At 47.4% G+C, this 18,929-nt stretch overlaps 1 protein-coding gene across 3 annotated transcripts in view; it reads left to right on the forward strand.

The window, feature by feature from the left end:
- Positions 1-18,929, forward strand: part of GNG12 (G protein subunit gamma 12) — a 127,427-nt gene that overhangs the window by 98,926 nt on the left and 9,572 nt on the right. The window contains exon 1 of one of the 3 annotated variants that reach the window (XM_080802439.1): positions 1,750-1,875. The exons of the other annotated variants lie outside the window; for them this stretch is intronic. The gene's annotated coding sequence lies outside the window, so the exon portion shown is untranslated. Of the gene's footprint in view, positions 1-1,749; positions 1,876-18,929 lie in introns of those variants that run through there. 3 annotated transcript variants of the gene reach the window in all.

The following is an 18,929-nucleotide window of genomic DNA, read 5'->3' on the forward strand; positions in this document are numbered from 1 at the left end:
GGTGTTCTCAAGTCCCGGGGGCCTTGGGCAAGTCCTCAGATTTCCTTCGGCCTCCATTTTCTCATACACTGGCAGGACAGAGAATTTAATGACACGGTGGTTGGGAGATGTGATAACAAATTGGAAGAGCTTCAAAAGGTAAAAGGTGGTGATGTGCAAAGAAAAGTCTTCTGGTGGCTTTTATTGTGAGCAGTACTGTGCCCTGGGGACCCATCGTGCAGGGGGTGATTTCTCTTTCTCTTTTGATTTGGAGGCAGAGCCCCTTTCTTTGCAGCATTCAGAGGATTTGCTGTCCCAGAAATCCTTTCTTGATAGATAAAGAACTCCAGGGACCTGAGAGGTCAAACAGTCTTCTCTTTCCCCACCTTCCCACATGCCGCAGATGTCAGGAGACAGGGCCCAGGGTGAGGCTGGATTCCCACATTCCACGGTCTGGGTGCTAAGCTCTAACCAGACTCTGATGTAAGAATAGTCCCTTTCATGCTGAGGGCCCCCCGGTCCACACACACTTTCAGTCATTCAGGCAATTTCCATTTGGGGGCTGTTATGAATGGTGTCTCTCTGAACATCTTAATGCACGTCTTTCGGTGAACACATTTCTGTTGGTGTTCACCCAGGCCTTAAGTAACTTAAAACGTTCTCCTTTGTGATCGTAGAGTTTACCTCCAGGTGTCAGTCGTTCAGAATAGTGAATGTGTAGGCGTCGAGCTGGAATCCTAAGGTTGAGTGGAGCACCTGAACCGTCCAGCTCATTGGTGTTACGGCGTGTGTGTGGTTTTTTTTCCCATTTCCCCCCACTTTCTTTCCTCATTCGTTCAAAAACCATTTGAGGTAGACATTGCCCATTGATTTGTTAAGTAAATGTTTATTGAGTGCTCCCGTGTGTAAACAGTATGCTTAGCACTAGAACCTGCCTTGTCTTGCATTAGCTTGAGTCCGGTGGCGGTGGGGGGCACAAAAACGAAGCATGCAGGTAACCACATCACAAAGCAAGAGGCTATTCTGTGCCGCAGAAGCAGCACCATGTGTCTTAGACTCCTAGAGGAGGAACAGACCATCTCCATCCATCTGATGTAACAGGGAGGCACACCTCTGATTATATCGTTCCCTGCTCAGAATTTTTCAGTGGCTCTTCATTGCCTACAGTGTCCAAATTCAGACTTAAGAGCCTGGTGGGCAATCTTTGGACCCCATCCCTTACGACTTCATAATGTCTTTGCTCTAGACTTACCTCCAGATCTGGCCTACACAGCACCAGAGCTTTTATAACACTAGCCTTTGCCTAATGCCCTCCCCTCTCAGCTCCAGTGGTGCAAAGCTGTGTCACCTCTTCCACAAAGCCTGCCCAAATTTCCCCCCAGCCACAGGGAATGGCCGTGGACCCTGAACTCCCCTTCAGCCGACCTCTCTTCCGATGCTTCTTTCTGCTTGAAGTTATTTGTGGATACATCTGTTTTCCCTCTCCTGGATCGAAAGCTCCTTGAGGCTTTGTTTATTTGTACACGCTCGGTGCTTACCAAAGGATCAGAGTGGACCCTGATAAACCGTTGTGGGAGAGAGGGAGGGGGTAGTTTTGGGGTGGAGGGTGATCAGAGACTTGGTAGTGGAGGTAACCTGACATGACCTGCAAACAGGGGTGAAATCTCGCAGGGGAGGTTGGGAGGGGCCTGGGCTTTCTGAAGATAACAAAGCGAGTCACAGAGTTCAGTTTCAGAGATCTTTCAGGTTGCCGCAAGGACGATGATTTGTCTTTTCCTCTTTTGGATCACGTGGCCCCTTTGATCAATGCTGTGGACCCTTTGCCCAGAAAATGTAAATACCCACAGCATCTCATGGAGGGGGAAAAAGAAAAAGAGTTGAGAAAAGACCGGAAAGGTGGGTGAGAGCCATATTGTAATGGGTTTCTGAGCCACAGGGAAAGTTGTGTTTGGTTCAAGTTAATGGGGCGCAGTCGATGGTTTTGTTTTAACTTTTTATTGAAGCATAGCATGCAGCTACTTACCCAGAGCACAAGTATAATTCTGCCACCACCACCCCCCCACACACAGGCTAAATACAACACGTAGTCAGCAGTTGGGAAAGACCCCCCTGCCCCTTTTGCTACCTTCCCCTTCAAAAGTAACCTCTAGCCTGATGCCTAACAACACAGATTAGTCTCCCCCATCTTTGTACTTACTGGACTCCTATAGTGTGTGCTCCTTTTTGTTTTTCTGTGAATCTGGCTTTCACTCAGCATTATATCTGTGAAATTCACCTGTATTGCTGCATGGGTCTGAGGCCTGTTCGTTGGTGTTTGCTGTAGAGTGTACCATCAAGTGAGTGTTCTCCTGTTTCAGTCATTCAGGCAATTTCCGTTTGCAGGCTGCTATGAATGGTGTCGTCCTGAACATCTTAATGCATGTCATTCGGTGAACACATTTCTGTTGGTGTTCACCCAGGATGAGAATGGCAATGTGGGAGTGTTCTGCCCAAGTAAATACAGCCATAGTTTCCATCCCCCCAACCGGTGCATGGTGTTTGAGGAACATTGTGTGACTAGAGCTGATTTTCAGAAGATTTGTCTGGCTGTAGTATCTTTGACGGCTCAGAGCAGTGGTTTCATACCGTGTTTCAAGGAGCCTTGGGAATCCGCAGAGTCTGCCTTTCAGGGGCTATGACAGCCATCTCGAAGGGGCAGCGCTCCAGGCTGTTCATTCCCAACCACCATCAGGTCGAGCCCCAGAGCTCTTATCTGTTGATTAGCTTTTGCCATTATCTGGGATGATTGGCGGGCAACCAGCCATCTGACAGGTGAGCAGCGGTTGAGGGAGAACTTAGGGAAACCAAGAACAGCAAGGCCACTGCTGTCATCTCCTAGCACACATCAGGGGAGAGGCTGACCGGAAGGTCAATGTGGATTGGGAAATAGAACCTGTATGGACTGGTCACCTCTTTGGATGTCAAGGAACAAGGGGGCGGTCTCAGAACTAAAGTCTTCAGTCTAGATAACTAGAGTAAAGGCTGTTTTATTAGCAAGGAGGTTGAGAAGGCCCCCTGGGTCAGAGAGCGGGGAGTCCAGCCTCTGGTGAGTCTGAGGAACAGGCAGGCTGTCTGGGTGGGGATCCCAGGCCAGATATACATGTAAGAGCCTGTGCCAGCCTTTGAGAGTAGATGAAAGGGAGATTGGAGAGAGGACAAGTAGGCACTCAGGCAGAATCTTCAAGGACAGCTGAGTTTGGAGGGCTCAGACAGGAGAAGATGTCAGCCCCAAGACAGAGGACAATCAGGGACATGAAGACGCCCCCAGGAGAAGACTGGGAGCAGAGTCAGGAGGGTGGGACCGTCCAGCAGGGTCAGCACCGAAAAAAGATAGACTTGTTCAAAGAGTTCTTCAGCTTTATCTAGAATCATGAAATTTCACAGAAGGGCCTTCTTAACCATCAGTTATGTTCAGGGCTGTGTATGTATTGTGCTGTTATCTCTGAAAACTGGCGACAGCGTGCTCGTGCACGTGGTAACCCAACCAGAAATTTCAGTTTACTCTGATATCCTTTCCCATAACATTCTGACTAAAAGCGAGCTTACGGTATTTGTGGGCATGGCTTTATTTTTAAACACCCGTAGACACTATTTTCCCTCCTGTATACTTGCCAGCTTTTGGACCCCCTTGGTTTGAAAATGGCTGGTTCCCCAGGCATAATGTCTTTGGGGAGCTTCAGGAGCAGCTCTGTACTGACCCTCCTCCCACTACGTGCGTGATCCTCCCAGAGCCCTGGATCCAGCAGTTACCGTCACCCAGTCAGTTCACTCTGGGGGCACATGCGGTCCCTGACCCGGTCATCATTCACCCATATAAGTATTAAGAGCTTAAACCAGCGGTTCAGGTAGTTCTGAAGAGTAGGGAAGGGAGGACCATGGGGAATCTAAAAAATAATCAGCAGATAAAAAGCCAAAACAGACCTGTAATACAGAAAGCAAACTGATGGTTGCCAGAGGGCAGGGCATTGGGGAGGGGCAAAATGGGTGAAGGGGAGTGGGAGACACAGGCTTCCAGTTATGGAACGAAGAACTCACAGGAATAACAGGCACAGCATAGGGAATGTGGTTGATGGTACCGTAACGGCGCTGTATGGGGACAGAGGGTAGCTACACTCGTGAGCAGAGCATAGGGTATAGAGAAGTTGAATCAGTATGTTGTACACCAGAAATTCGTATAATATTGTATAACTACAGTCAAGTTCAAAAATTAAAAAAAAAAAAAAAAGCAGCACAGAGCACTTCTATTAATAAGTTCTCCCTTCTTAAGGATGTAGAAGCTGAGGCCCAGAAAGAGGAAGTGACTGGTCCAGGGCCACTAGCTTAATTCAGACAGAGCAGTCAGAGAGACCTGGGCATTGTACCTGAATAGACCTTCTGTGTTCAAGTCCTGTGGCTCTTTCTCCAGAGTGCAAGCCAGATCACCTGGAGTGCTCTCAAGATGCACTTTTGGCCCTGATATTCTAACTCAGGAGGCTTGGATGTGGGTGCCCTGAAAGAGCTGTCCAGGGGATTCTGAAAGGCAGCCCTATTAGGAATCCAGCTTCTAGTCACTTTGTGGTCTCTGCTCCACATTACCTCTTAAGTGCAGGTATAATCTGCTTCTAAGAAAATGTCATTGGGGTGCCTGGGTGGCTCAGTGGGTTAAGCCTCTGTTTTCAGCTCAGGTCATGATCCCAGGGTCCTGGGATTGAGCCCCGCATCGGGCTCCCTGCTCAGCGGGGAGCCTGCCTCCCCCCCAGTCCTCCCCCCAAAAGAAAATGTCATTAATTGAATTATATTTAAGAGAGGAAAAGTCAATACTTTCCTCCCTTTAAGAAGCATGGGCAGGGGCGCCTGGGTGGCTCAGTTGGTTGAGCATCTGCCTTTGGCTCGGGTCATGATCCCAGGGTCCTGGATTGAGCCCTATATTGGGCTCCCTGCTTAGTGGAGAGCATTCTTCTCCTGCTGCCTGCTGCTCTGCCTACTTGTGCTCTCTCTCTCTGTCAAATAAGTAAAGAAAATCTCAAAAAAAAAAAAAAAGCATGTGCAATTGTTATAAGTGAAAATACACTACATATTAAGAGGGGACGCACCCGACAGGCTACTAAAAAACAGGAGTCTCATGGGGCAAAAGGATTCCAGTGTTTTTCCAATTATCTGCAAAAATAGCCTACTTACTGGTTGCATAAATTTGCAGGCCCAGTTCAAGAGGTTCACACAAGTCCGTAAGGAGGAATTAAAATACAATTCAGTAATTGAACCCTGTCTCATAGAGATGGTATGGGAGGAAGCACTTTATAAATTGCCATCTTTTAATGGCATTATTATTACATCTGGCTTACCACATTAGAAATAGAATATCAGGTTTTACACTGTGGAAAGGCAGAAATGATCGATAAATGTGTGGCAGCATCTGTGTGTGACACGTTAAGGGTGTTTCCCCAGAATTCAGCTTGGGGTGGTTTTCATTTTTAAGGGAAGGCACGGGCCTCCAGTGGTCATGTGGCCACAAAGTCTGTCCGTTTATAAATGCCACCAATAGGTAATGGCTGTTTGTAGGACTTGGATGTGTTTACCCAGTCTACTAAAATCAGTCTCCTAATTTCTACATGTAATATAAACACGTAACATTTACTTTGACTTACACGGTGCCTAAAAGTGTTCCCGAGAATCTCACGCACTTTGAGAAATATTCCAGGGACAAACTTCTGGTGGAATCAACTCTACCTTCTAAAGCTCGTATTTGACCACAGACAACTACATGCTGATCTCCTACATCTCTCTCAGAAGTTTAATCCCTGAATTCAATAAGCATTAGAAAAATTTAAGTAACTTTACAGTTAAATATGTGAATCAATAAAAAGTATTAATATTGCCATGTGAACTATTAGGATTTGGTTGAAAGTGTGTGTTACGCCCAAGGGCACTCATGAGATGAATTACCCTTGGGAAACAATCCCTTCCCCCCACTTTAAGCACCCAACCTCCCCTGACAGATGTAAGCAGTGAAGGCCTCTGGGGGTACTTCTTCGTTTCCAGGGCAAGTGGCAGCAGGATTCTACTTTGCTGTATCCATCCTTAAGGGGAAAAGTGTACCAAGGCCAGAGAAGGAGCTGCTTTTGAAGCCAAGGGTCACAGGTATCCTAAAACCAAAGTCTGTCCCACCCTCCCTTTCCTAAGTACAGGAAGGAGGACAGTATGCAGACTCATATTATATTTTGGAAACCAAGTAGAACTGTGCTCAAGACACAGAAGCAGTTGTGTAAAGTGTTATAACGCAGAGATGTTTTGTATGGTTCCTAATTGGTATTTAATTAGAATCCAAGCTGAACGATGAGTTTCTCTGACTTAACCTCTTGGTCCAGTAGATAATGCATCCGGGGAAATATTATCTGAAGGAATCCTTTTGTAATGTGACACAATCCCATTTGTCAGAAATTCCGGTGTCCATACATTGGGTTCAGGCCCTTACCACTCACCTAAGGTACTGCCATGGAGACTTCCGTCATCATTTCATTGGTAAAGTATTTCTTGAGTTCTGCTGTGTGCCCAGCCCCAGGAATATTTTGTCCCTTTTGTTTTCTGAAGTATGAAGAGGAAAAATGACAAAGCTGTCACTTGCTGCCAAGGCCAGTGACTTCTTTCACTTAGCAGACTACCTCTGGGTTATTCATCTTGTTGCACGTGGTAAGATTTCATTCTCTTTTTGTGGCTGAGTAATGTTCCATTGTATGTATATGCAACTTTTTTATCCATTCATCTTCTCTGTGGGCATCTAGGTTGTTTCCGTATCTCAGCTATTGTAAGTAATGCTGCAAAAAGCACAGGGGCACATACATCTTTTCAAATCAGTGTTTGTGTTATCTTTGGGTAAATACCCAGTAGTGCAATTACTGGATCGTGTGGTATTTCTATTTTTGATGTCTTCAGGAACCCGCATACAAAACAAGAAGTACTTCGAGCCGTGAGGGCCAGCCCGGGTTTACCTTGCTGGTCACCCTAGGAATTTCATAGATTTTGCTTTTCCTCAAAGCAGTTATCAAATCCGGACATGTTTGAAAGGAGGTAGAGCGTGTTTCCTGCTGTAGTTAATGGAAGAAGGCGAGAGGAAAGAAGAAAGAAAAATTAAATGTCCTATGATGTCTCTTAGCCTACTGGTTATGGGTATGTGGACCACAGGCTTTTGTGTTTTGAGGGTGAATGCAGGGAGCGGTGCTTCTTGGCGGGTTGAACTTTGGCATCTGGGACTCAGGGTCTGAGTGCTGTATAAAATGGGCAGAGGGCCCGGATTATGGCTGCCTTCATCCTATCTGTGCCTCCTCAAAAGGCAGGTCCTTCCCCTGCACTGTGGACATTGGACGTACTTGCTATATCATGATCTGGAGGAGGAAATGGTAGATAATAATTAACCTATCTTCCATTCTTTAATGACAGAGCTCCTCTTATAGTGTTAATTATTATCATGTTCTAGACCATGAAGTATTTAGGATCACAGGGTTTAACTTTTAATTCTTGAAATTTTCCATCTACCAAGAAAGAAGGCGTCCCATGTACCTGCCGCCCGACTTCAGCAGTTGGCCCCAGACTCATGGCCAGTCCTGCTTCATACATCTCCTCTCCCCCTGTCCACTTATCTAGTTTCTATCACCATCGCTTTGTTTGGCCTTGAACTTTCTGCACGTGGAATCAGACAGCATGTGCTCCTGTGCCTGGCTTCCTTTGGCCAGCGCAATGCCTGAGAGATTGGCCTGCGACGTTGGGCGCACCTCTGGTTGGTGGCCCTTTGTCACTCACCTGGAAAAAGGCTTCTGGCCCGAGCTGCTGGGTGCCTGCTCCCCTGTCTTCCCTCAGTGTCTTCCAGGCCTCCCTTTCTCATCCCAGATCTCTGACCTGAGCCCGTGCTCTTGGGGCCTCATTTAACCTCTCTGGCATCTTCACACTCTCCTTGATTGCTCAGCACTCCTCCTCGGCTTTTTACAATACCCAGATGACAGCCATCTCTTGAAGCAATCCTCCCACCCCTCAAAGTTCGCAGCGCGTTCCTCGTCTTCAGCACACCGCTACTTCTCGAAATCGCCCCCCACGCGCACTGCCGAAGTTCCTGAACTAATAGTTCTCTCTGGCACCCCTTATCATGGGACCTCCATTCCCTTCGTGCCGTAGCAACCTCACCCGGGCCCCCCCACCCCAAGCCCCTTCCTCACCCAGTCCCATGGGCTATGGTCACTCTCTCCTTCCTGTGCCCCTATAAAGTGACTGATAACTGCCCCTCCCCCTGGTTTTCTGAGTAACACATGCTGGGATTCATTTTTTTTTTTTTTCATCGTGAACACATCACACATGGTGGAGAGCACGGACTCTGGAACCGGCTGCTGCGTTTGGAGCGCCGGTTCCTCCGCACAACATCCTGAATTGGGAAAGGCAGTAGTGAGCACCTCATAGCATTGTTTTGAGGATTAAGTGAGTAAAGCTCTCAGAACTGTATCTCAGAATCTGTAAAGCAGAACAACGACATGCAACAGAAGTGTTAGCTGTTGAGACCGAAAAAATAAAAACGTACACACTGCAGGAGTGCATAAAAACAACACGGAAAGTCCCCCACTTCTCTCCACCAAGCAACAGCCACATGGAGAGTATGCTCTTCTGGTCTGTCTTCCGGGTAGAATGTATTTATAGCTAAGCTTATCTCTATAGCATTAATGTCTGCCCCCCCTCCCCAACATCCTTCTCTCTTCCTAGCTGTCTGGTGTCCCCCAGCCTGGCAGCGTCTGCGGCCGCCTCCCCTCACCCCTGCCCCACTCCTTGGAATCTGGCTTTCTTGTCCCTGCCGTGTGAGGAAGACCCCGGATGTGTGCTGCTCCTTCCCTCAGATGCCCCCTCCAAGTCTAGGGCTAAAGCACCACCTCTGGGCTGTCAGTCCCCATTTGGCCCCAAGAAAGAACTCTTGATTGTTCTTCCATGTCCTACTCTTATCTCCAGCTCTTTCTTGGCATTCCAGTCACTTTCTCTGTTTGATGAAGTCCTGGTAGCAAGGGTGATAGATAACACTGGGTGGTTTCCGTGTGCCAGGCTCTCTCCTGTAGGAGTCCCTTTAATTGTTAAATCCTGTGAGGCAGGCCCTCTTGGTATCCCATTTTGTAGACAGAGAACGTAGGAGTTGAGTGAGGCTAAGTCGTTCATTCAACACATGCAATACTGAGTGACACGCAAATCCTGGGCTCTTTACCCCATTGTCTGCCCTTAGACCGTCCATGGAAATAGTCCATCTTCTCTTTCTCTGTCTCCTAGTTCTATTCCACCCAACATAAGGTCATTCAGTTCTTTTTCCGATATTCCCTATGCCTGTCACTTCTGCTCAGAAACCTTTGGGGACTCCCATATTCACATAATGGAGTCAGCTTTAACCCACTCTTATACTCCCTCAACATCCATTCTGAAGTCCTCCCCACTCCTTTGCCACCACCTACCCAGTCCTTACTCTTCAAAGATCGATTCATTTAAGAAATGTCTCCTTCATGCACCTCTCTGCTTGCCCAAGTCCCCACTGACCATCCTTTCCCCCAAGCTTCTGAGGCTTCCATCTGTCATGCTTTTTTGGCCTTTTATTTCCTATTTTTCAAGACTTGGTCCATCCTATCGGCATCCTAAGCCTTTTAGTCCCCAGTCTGTTAGCCCACATGCCATATTTGTTACATAGCACAGCCCTGGCCGTGATTGTGGATGTCAGCGAGCTGCTCAGTCTTCCCAGTCTTTTCTTCGCCTTCTCTCTCGATCCACTCCTCCTGTGCCTCCAAGCAGCTGGCACCCTCAGGCAAGAAAAACGACTACCTGGTTGCCTCCTAAGTAGAAACGGAGGCAGCAGCATTTGCCTGTTGCCTCACTTTTCAACTCTCCCAATAGGTGTTTGGGTTGTTCGTCAGAGTGGACTGCATGCAGGTGGGTAAACGTCTGTCTGCTAAGCAGTCTCAGAAGGCATGTCCTCGCTTAGAGAGGATCAGATGCTAGGTCTTTATGACCAGAACCCAAAATATCTCTGTTCTTCTGCTTTGTCAGCAAACCAGGAGTGAAGGTAGACAGCTACGTTGTGGAGAACATCCTGGGCAAGGGACCCCATTACAGACCACCTGCCTCCCTGCTCAGCTAGGGCAGGTGGTAGCAGGTCTGGGAAAGCTGATCTTCAAAGGACTCCCAGTGGGTTACACAGATGGAAAGGAAAGGACAGGTTCTCTGGGTGTGGGTATCCAAAGGGACACAGACCCATTAGCACAGGTAAGAGTTTGGAATACCTCCTTCTTTAGGCAGATTGGTCCTATGTCCTTTGCCAGCAATAACCTCCTCAAGGTGAAGGCCATGTGCCTCAGTTTAGTCCTCGGATAATGCCAGGAATGTGGACCAAGCTTGGTTTACATGGACCACCTGTTGATTCGTTTAACAGCTTGATGCTCCTCTTATTTGGAAGATCTAATTCAGAACTCTTCTCCTTCCAACACAGTGGTTCTTCAGCATCAGGGAGCATCTGGAGGGCTTCTCAAACTCTCAGCTGCTTGGGGCACTGCCTCCAGAGTTTCTGAATCAGGAGGTCTGGGGTGGGGGTTTGAGAATCATCACTTCTAAGAGGTTCCCAGGGATGGTGTTGCTGTCTGCTGGTGTGGAGACTCACCCGCTTACGGGACTTCCCCACTGGGCCACTCCCCATTCTGAGACTGCTTCTCTTCGCAAATGCTTAGCACCTCGGGGCACCGTGGAACTGGATGTTGGATATGTTCTTCCATTGTTTGGAAATCATTCTCACGTCAGATAGCACCGTTTGCCCCCCAAAACAATGAGCCCTTTTAAGGCAAGAGTTTTGTCTTCTGCTTCTCTGGTCTTTCCCACTTCCTCTTTCCAGCCCCAGCAAGCTCCCCATACAGGGCATGCAGGCGTCTGCAGCATACAGTCATGGTTAGGGACCCTGGGTTCCCTTATGCACTAGGCATCCCAGAGGGCATTGGTTTCCTTATTTGGAAAGTAGGCGATGAATACCACCTTCGCCGTGATCTCCAGATTAGAGTGTTAGAATAAAAAACACGGGACAGAGCCATGCATCAAACATGCTCCCATTTGTATTTTTTAAAGACATATACATTTTTTGGGGCGCCTGGGTGGCTCAGTGGGTTGGAGCCACTGCCTTCAGCTCAGGTCATGATCCTAGCGTCCTGGGATTGAGCCCCGCATTGGGCTCTCTGCTCGGCGGGGATCCTGCTTCCTCCCTTCTCTCTCTGCCTACTTGTGATCTGTCTGTCAAATAAATAAATTAAAAAAAAATCTTTAAAGACATATACATTTTTTAAGATATGTAAATCATCATACTTGTATATGCAGGGGATGTCTTCAGAAGGAAACCCCAGAAACTGGTAACAGTGACCACCTCGGGAAGTCTAGTGTAGAAGGACAGTGAACTTTTCTTGTCTACCCTTTGGGAAAATCCGTTCAGAATTTTTCCTAGATCTACATATTCTTTTAAAATTTAAAAACTAGTGAGATAGTCATTTCTTTTTCTGAGTAAATAAAATAACTTTAAAGCCCATAACCCAGTGCCTGGCACAGAAAAATCACTCTGTAACTGTCAGCTTTTGTGTTGGATATTAAGTAACTGTAGAATTCATCCACATATTTATTCATTCTCTTGTGGTTAAACAGACAAGATGTCCAGCGATCCTCAAGGCAGCCACGCAGATAGGAGCAGATCCTTTCTCAGCCAGGCTTGCCATGTGAGGGCGAAAGGAAGACGTGTTTCTAAAGGTCGGACCCCTTGTTCATTGTGAACCCATCCCTCTGCGGGGTCCCGGCCTGGCATCACCAGAAGGGGCTGGTCCTGCACGTCTGCAGGTGACCAGCACAGAGCTGCTCCCTGCGACCCACCTTCACTGACTACGAACCTGCTTGGGGAGCAGGATGGGGGTGCAGAGCAGCCCTACTTTTGGAATCTGGGGGCTGCACAGGTGGCCAGCCCACGCTGGAGTTGCATTCATACAGTGCCAGCAACTGACCCAGTCAAGTGCATTGGAGTCCCAGGGACTCCACCCAGGCCTCCCAGAGCTGTGAAGGGAACCAGACAGGTGGGTGACCTTTGGCTCGGAACAGTCTGTATTTTGTGGGATACTTGTGGGAAGGAGCAGCAGGGTGGATCCTATTTCTAAGAAAACAAACACCCGACACAAACTCCCCAGGGTGATAGGTTCGCTGGTCCGTGTGTTGGTTTCTACATCTCGTGTCTTAATCTTAGCCGAGTGATTATTGAAGCCCCATTCTCAGAATTAGTCAATAGGAGAGAGAAGATGGCATGGGATTATGCATCTGCCAGCTTAAGGGTATAGCTTTGAAGTAGGAGAGATCTGGGTTCCAATCCTGTCTCCCCTGCGTACTAGCTGTCTGGTCTTGAGCAAATTATTTAACCGCCCTGAGCTTCAGTCTTGGTAGGTATGATAAATCCCATCTCCTACAGTTGCAGATAATAGTAAATGAGTAACGGTGTAGTGTATGTGATATAGCGCCTGGCACAGTAAGCGATGAATAAATGTTACTGGGATATGGTTAGTATGGAGCTAAACTTCTCACAGTTCAGTGGGAAGACAATATTCATACATGCAAAGTCAGTTACATAACAGTAAGCACAAACTGACATACCATTAGCACCGAAATAAATGTGTCACCCTTTTGAGAGCTGGATGATAGCTATATCATATATGATATATCATATATCATATATATGATAGCTGCACATCAGGAAGAGGAAACATGAGTACACACAACCCCTGCCTGCCCCCCTTGGTGCCTGGGCCACCCTTTCGGCGTCCTTGAACCCCTGAGCTTGACGCATGGAGCTGGAATTCATAAAGGGAATAATCACTGCAAGCAAAACTAGAGAGACCTTTCTGGAAGAAAGAAAAGTGTGACCCAGGGCCTAAAAGAGAGAATTTATACAGGCCAAGAGAAATGGGCAGAGAACTTGCATAGATGCTTGCAAGAGGACTTGTAAACACAGCCCACTAAAAGACAGGCAGTGGGCTGACAGCCCCTGGGTGCTACAGCGGCGTCACGGGGAAGCTTCCCGGCCTGGCCTCGGCGGTCAGACTGCCTCGCCTCATATCCCACTCAAGCAGTTTGATGGCTATTTGACATGAGGCACAGACTTCACTTCTCTGTGGTTCGGTTCCTTCCTTCGTGAAATGGCCATGAGAAGAGAACCCATTTTCTCATCTTCTCACGGGGTGACGGCAAGAACTCAGCAGGATAATGTATTGATGGGGATGGGCGTGTAGCCTGGGGTCTGGCATATAGAGCAAGCTCTGCGTGGCAGCAGTGCCTTTATGATGAGGATTTTTATTTCAGTGGCAGAAATGTTAGAGAGGATCAGGATTGAAAGCAGAGCCCTCTGGACTTTTCCTGGGGTCCTGGGGAACCCTTGGTTTGCGAAGGGAGAAAAAGTGAACAGTGGCCCTACATCTCAGCGTCTAGTAATGAGAAGAGATGAGAATAGAGAAAGAAAGGTGAGAGGCAGGAGTCCTATGATGAGGCTGAGACCGTGGCCCTAACTTGAGGTGCCAGGAGCCATAAAGGAGGGACAATGGCTGCTGAGATAATGGGGCGGGGGGAGGGGACTAAAAATGGATGGTTTGTCAAAATGTAGGGAGCAACAGGACGCCTGGGTGGCTCAGTTGGTTAAGCCGCTGCCTTCGGCTCAGGTCATGATCCCAGTGTCCTGGGATTGAGTCCCACATCGGGCTCCTTCCTCGGCAGGGAGCCTGCTTCTCTCGCTGCCTCTGCCTGCCTCTCTGCCTGCTTGTGTGTACTCTCTCTCTCTCTCTCTGGCAAATAAATAAAATCTTAAAAAAAAAAAAAAATGTAGGGAGCAAGAGAATTTGGAAAATGCCAGGGTCTACGGCCGCACTGCCCCTTGAGGCAGCCCCTGTGACTCGTGAACAGTTGAAATGTGGCTAGTCCAAATCAGAATGGGCTATCTATGTAAAATGTGCACTGAGCTTTTAAATATTCAGTACCAAAAGAAGATAAAACATCTCAGTTTTTTTACATTGACTACATTTTGACTTTGGTCATAGCCATCTAAAATATGTCAAAATTTCTCTTTTTTCTCTTCTTTTTTCATGTGGCTACTAGAAAAATTCAGACTTCTGTTGGCTAGCACTTGGTCTGAGGAATTAGGAGAAGGGAATGGAGGCATGAGGATGCCTCAGTGACCAGGACAATGGTGGTGTCATTCTTTGAAGAAAGGGACATCAGAGATGTTGAGGGCGGGCAGTGGCGTTTCACCAGCTTTTCCATGTGTTGTGTTCAAAGCACCTGTGGGCCATTTGTGTGTACATTTAAATTGGCTTTCATTTAAGAGCGTGGAATTGTGGTAAAGGGTTGCATGAGAAGCGCATTGGTCATGGTTCACGTCACGGTAGAACGTCATTTACCTGACTGAAGACCAATGTGGGTCAGGCAGGTGCCAGGTAATTTACATACGTTCTTTCATTTCCTCCTGCTAACAACCCTGTGAAGTCAGGGCTATTATCATCCCTTCCTATTTTACAGATGAGGAAACTGTAGTTCGGAGAAGTGAAGCAAATGAGTTGTAGTAAGTGCTGAGCCAGGATTCAAATTTATCTGACGGTCAAAACCCTGTTCACTCGGCTGCATGAGGCCTCCAGGACTGAGCCCCTGAGAAAACCGAGTTCGAAGAAGGAATGAGAGCTGTAGAAAGAACATCATCAGACAGGCAAGAACAGGACAGTCTAGCATCACTGAGAGGAGAAAATTTCCAGAAGGAAGTGACTGTTCAGAAAACAAATGTAAATTTTGTAGCCAAGAAGTGTGTTAAATGATAGCTATTTCAAACCAAAGGCTACTTAATCCTATAAGTTAAGGTCATTAAAAGGAGTCAGAATTTTCCCAGGGCTTGTTCAGAACGTTGAAAACTTAAGCATAGATAGGAAGTGGCATTCTTTTAAATGGACATATTTTAATTCCCAGGCAAAAATAAATGTGGGTAGAACCCAGAGGTAAGATTCTGACAATCATTATTGGTGTTTCTCAGGACCAAGTCAGAATCATGTAGAAAGCTTTAGTGCAGATTCTCAGGTCCTGCCACAGACCTATGGAATCAGATTTTTTTTAAACAAGTGCTCCAGGTGTTCTAGATACACAGTGAAGTTAGGAACCCACTACTCAGGCTCTGCAGCAGTCTCCTGGATTTATTACCGAGACTGGCTCATTCTCGTGGCTTCCTACCAGCTTCACTAGGCGTGATGGGATCATCCTGCGTCTTGAGCAATAGCCTTACCTAGAATCTGGGGCAGTCCTTCTTTTTAGTTCGCCTTCACTTAGGGATTCTCCCAAGGCCACTTAACTGGGCACCAACTGCCATTGCTCTGGAGATGACCTATTTAAATGAGCAACAGGCTCATTTTAAATGGAGGTCATGCCTTCTTTTGCTCGGTGCTCCTGACTGACAGTTCCCCTGCTTCCTCCCCATTCCTCCCTTGTGTTCTTGATGTTCAGAGGCAAGCATGATAGGTGGTGATTAAGAGGATGACCTTGGGAGTCAGGTGGCTCGAGTCCCAGCTCTGCTGCATAAATAATATAGTCACTTTGACCTCTCTGTGTTTCATCTGTAAAACAGAAATGCTAAAAGGACTCCCCTCTGAGAGGATTAAATGAAATGATTCTTAGCATTCACTTACCAGGCACATACTAAGTAAATGGTGGTAGTTGTCAAAAATCATCATTAAAGCAACAGTATCCTTGTCTACCATCGTCATTATGATTTAGGGACATGTGCCTGGATGGCAGGTAAAATGAACACTTCAAAGATACCAGATAAGGGTCTACTTTCAAGGGTCTGCAAGTAGCAAAGCTTGCTACTTTTAGAGGATGAGCCCTGTGGAGGTCTTGAGAGAGTGCTGTTCTTATTCTCCTTCATTTTGCTGATTCTGAGCCTATATAAACTCTTAGAAGAGCTCCAGTCACTGTGTCTTCCCCAGCCCAAACTACGTTGTCCACAGCTCCATGCAGCCCTTCCTCACCTCTGCCTCTCATTTTTCCCTTCTGCAGGCCAGGAACTTGTTCTTTCTGCCCTTTGCTCTCAGCACAGGGCAGGATCAGGGCAGGACGTGTGACTAGTCCCAGATCTACCACCCTTGATCTTACAGCCTGCAAGCTTTGGTTGGAGAGAAGGAGAAGAAGAATTTCATGTCTTGCATCTCTCAGTTTTCACGTCTTAGGGTTTGGTGTGTTCAGCAATAATAGCCTTATAATAGAAATCATAGCTAATCTCTGTAAGTTATTTGCAGATTACAAAACAACAGATTAACAATTGTGTATCAGTCAGGGTTCAGTTACAACAAACAGAAAGCATTCTTGGCAATGCTGGCAGAATGGGCTCTCACACCGGGGATGAGGTGCCTGCTTGCATAATGAGTGGAAGGGCTGGAGGAACTGGTTCTCAACTTCAGACCAGGACCAACTTCTAGACCTCAGCGTGCAGAACTGGCCCCCGGGACCCAGCAGGAAGTGGAGACTCGGGAGGCTGCTGCAGCCATAGGGCTTCTTAGCACCAGCTTGCTCGTGACTGCACGCTGCGGTGCACCCATCCCCACCAGATATAGCCTGCCCACTACCCTGCTTGCCAGCAGGAAAGTCAGCCAAGCCGCAAGAACTGGCCTTCTCACTTCCACTTTCCAGATCTCTGATGAATGTACCCCTTCGGCAGAGCCCACGTCATCTAGCTGCAAGAGAACCTTAGTGTCTCTGTTGGCTCAGGCTGCCATCAGAGCACCACAGACAGAGTGGCTTAAATGCAGAAATTTATTTTCAGGTGCCACCAGGGTGGGTTTCTTCCGTGGCCTCTCTCTGTGGCTTGCGGTGGGGCCATCTTCTCCCTCTGTCTTAGGGTGCTCTTCCCTCTCTACCCATCTGCGTCTAAATTCCCTCTTCCAGTGAGGATCCCGATCATATTGGATTGGGGCCCCCCAGACTGGGCTCATCTTCACTGAATTGTATCTTTAAAGACCTTCTCTCCAGGAACACCTGGGTGGCTCAGTTGGTTAAGCGGCTGCCTTCGGCTCAGGTCATGATCCCGGGGTCCTGGGATCGAGTCCCACATCGGGCTCCTTGCTCAACAGGGAGCCTGCTTCTCCCTCTGCCTCTGCCTGCCTCTCTGTCTGCCTGTGCTCACTCTCTCTGACAAATAAATAAATAAAATCTTTAAAAAATATTAAAAAATTAAAAAAAAAAAGACCTTCTCTCCAAATTCGGTTCATTCTGAGTTATTGGGGGTTAGGACGTCTGCATGTCTGTTGGGGGCTGGGGCGTGCTTCCGCTGATAACACCAGGAGAGGTCTTGTTTTCTGTCCAACGCCACAGTTCAGGACACAGCAGGAGGAGGGTAGGGAGCTGCCCAGTGCCAGATCAGGGACGGCGGGGTGCTGCGAGCACTTTGGCAGGGATGGGAGTGGAGGGTCTAGGTACTTACCTCAGCGAGAGTCTGCTTCGTGTTTATTACATTCACGTGCTTATTTTATCTGATGCTCTTAACAGCCCTTTGAAATAGGAAAGCATTATTATCCCCATTTTTCCCATGAGAAAATTGAGGCTTTCATGGGTTACCAGGCAGTGGCAAGGGCAGGAGTAAGCTTAAGTCCCTTGGCCTAATCCTTGAGTATGTCGCCAGAACTCAATGTCCAAGGCATGGTATAAAGGCCATGTCACAAGTTCAAATAGAGGGACTGGCCGGTGTCCCAGCAAATGTGAAAGTAGCAGCCACTACTCAGACCCAGCCTGGTTTTGTAAGATTTTGACTTTTCCCGAAATCTTTGTCTTGAAGTGAAATATCTCAGTTTTTCAAACATTGACAATCAATTTAAAGTTCACACACACACACACACACACACACACACACACTTGAGTTAACCCCGTGTGGGGCCCAGCCAAACACACCTACCTGCATTCAGCCCGTAGGCTCTGATTTAAAATAAATGTTCGTGAGATTTATTAAAGTAAGTATTCTTTTTTTTTTTTTTAAGATTTTATTTGTTTGACACACAGCGATAGCGCGAGACAGAGCACAAGCAGTGGAAGTGGCAGGCAGGCAGAGGGAGAGGGAGAAGCAGTCTCTCTGCTTAGCAAGGAGCCTGATAGGGGGCTCGATCCGAGGGCCCTGGAATCATGACCTGAGCGGAAGGCACACGCTTAACCGACTGGGCCACCCAGGCTCCCCTAAAGTAAGTGTTCTTAAAGGTCTAGCTGCACTCCCTCTCAGACCATATTAGAAAGATATTGCTACTCTATCACACTACCTTGAAATTCTTCTTTTGCTCTTTTGCTGGGTGCATTTTTCTCATTTCTCACTGAACGCATGATTTTTTTGTCTTGTGGGTGAACCCAGGGACCCAGGGACCCAGCATTTATTTAAATAGCTGTGTGTAGGGTGCTGTATGGAGAGATGCTTATTTGTTCTCCCAGCAACCCTGTGGGTTGTGCCACACCCCTTTAATGGATGAGGGGGACAAAGAGCCAGGGTAAGACATTAAGACAGAGAGAGTAGAAGGCAAGATCAGAGGGGAAGTGGAAACCTGGTCTTTTTTTTTTTTTAACCTGCTCTTTGATTATAGACAGAAGGGGTGTGTTTACTTAGAACATTGGCTTCACGCCAGTGATTCAGTTATTGGCCAGCCCAGCAGACCTGTGATTCAGCTGCTGCTTGCCCGAGTGAGCTCCCCGACACACTTTCCATCCCCGACCTCTGCCTGCTCCAGGCCCCTCTAGACAAAGATTAAGGCACTCTTATTTCCCTAATAGGAAGCTGTGTTCCTAGGAATTTCTAGGAACCTAAGAATTCAGATGAACAACAGCATTAAAACCAATGCCAAATATTTGAATAACTAAATAGC

This window comes from Martes martes (genome assembly GCF_963455335.1).
Source record: "Martes martes genome assembly, chromosome: 4".
Lineage (NCBI taxonomy): Eukaryota > Metazoa > Chordata > Mammalia > Carnivora > Mustelidae > Martes > Martes martes.